Below are 1,418 nucleotides of genomic sequence, written 5' to 3'. Positions count from 1 at the left end.
TGAGAGAACACACAACCTACTAAGGAAACCCAGATCTGACGTTGCTAAGCTTATTGTGACTCTTACTGGGCATTGGCCGATTGGTACCCACGCGAGAAGGCTGGGAATCGCCTACAACGACTTCTGTAGAAGCTGCAGAGATGAGAACGAGCAGGAAACAGTAGAACACCTGCTTTGCAAATGTCCAGCTCTAATGAAATACCATGCTGGGAGCATATGAGTTCACATCGTTACGAGAGCTATCTGATGTAAGTCTCCACAACATACTCAACTTCATCAACCACGTCGGCTGGTTCTAACATACTCATTCTAGGTATATGGTATCAAAATGGCACTTAGCTGCTACTTGGGCGAAATAGTTTTCCGCCACCATTCTAACCTAACCTAACACGTGTAATAATACTCAAATGGAGTATAAAAACTTCTAAAAATCCCGACCCAAGCGCTATCTAGATTCATAAGCTTATCAGGCATTTAGTTAAAGGAAAGCAGTATGTGGTTGAAAACCTTACGCTTTAATCAATGAACTCTCTATTGCAATGCCACTGTGCCCAGCAACCCAAACCAGCCTTATTAGGAAGTATTTCGAGGCTACCCACGAGAGCGGCAAAGCATTCCCCCACCAGTTGCGATCGCACCAGAAGCGCCATTACAAATTTAAATTAGTTCATTCATTTGATCAATTAGCTTTTATGTATGTAACACAGTTTTTTTTTCATCGGGACATTCCTCTACTGTTGCTGACAGTTTACTCTATAACAGTTAAGTTTCCAAAAGCTTTAACCATTCTGTTTTCCATACTCTTTCTACTCCTTTCTGTGCGAGTCGTCTTTACCTCATATCAAGTTGCTTTTGCTAGATGAACGCTATGAATATTTTACACAAAATGTCATATATTAATGAATAATCGAATATCGATCAGCTTGTCGCTCTAAAGAGAAGTCACACATTTTTGTTGTTTACCCCTGTTTCCACCACCACATATTCTTTTCCCCCAAATTCCCAAGGTGGTTCAATGGCCTTAAATTCTTTCCTCAAGGACTCTAATCGGCTCACACAAGTCTATGGGCATACTTCATATGTATGTATGTGTCACTCTGGAATACTCGAAAGTCTGCGACACGAAGTGCAATAAACTTAACGACATATCATTTGAGATTCTACTAACGCCACCGCGTCAATACTAATGACAGCAAAAGGACTAACTAAAAAAGATACCAACTACCACCAAAACGCAATTCACTTAATGACGAATTAGCTTAATTAGTGCCTAGCGCACAAAATTGATGAAATAAAAAAAAAACAACAACGTTGATAACAATTTCGGCAGAGAACTCGTTACAATAACGCTGCGGACTTATTTGAAAAACCACGAAACTCGATTCCATCCGGAAAAGGCGAGGGAGGAGGGAAATTGG

The 1,418-nt window shown here is 40.6% G+C and overlaps 1 protein-coding gene across 1 annotated transcript in view; it reads right to left on the bottom strand.

Annotated features, from left to right (window-relative positions):
* Positions 1-1,418, bottom strand: part of LOC118732419 (teneurin-a-like) — a gene marked incomplete in the record, with an annotated part of 439,680 nt that overhangs the window by 421,701 nt on the left and 16,561 nt on the right.

Source organism: Rhagoletis pomonella, unplaced genomic scaffold, assembly GCF_013731165.1.
Source record: "Rhagoletis pomonella isolate Grant_MI unplaced genomic scaffold, Rhpom_1.0 Rhpom_scaffold_00002, whole genome shotgun sequence".
Lineage (NCBI taxonomy): Eukaryota > Metazoa > Arthropoda > Insecta > Diptera > Tephritidae > Rhagoletis > Rhagoletis pomonella.
Note: the sequence above shows the minus strand (reverse complement) of the source record. Positions and strands in the feature narration are given on the sequence as shown.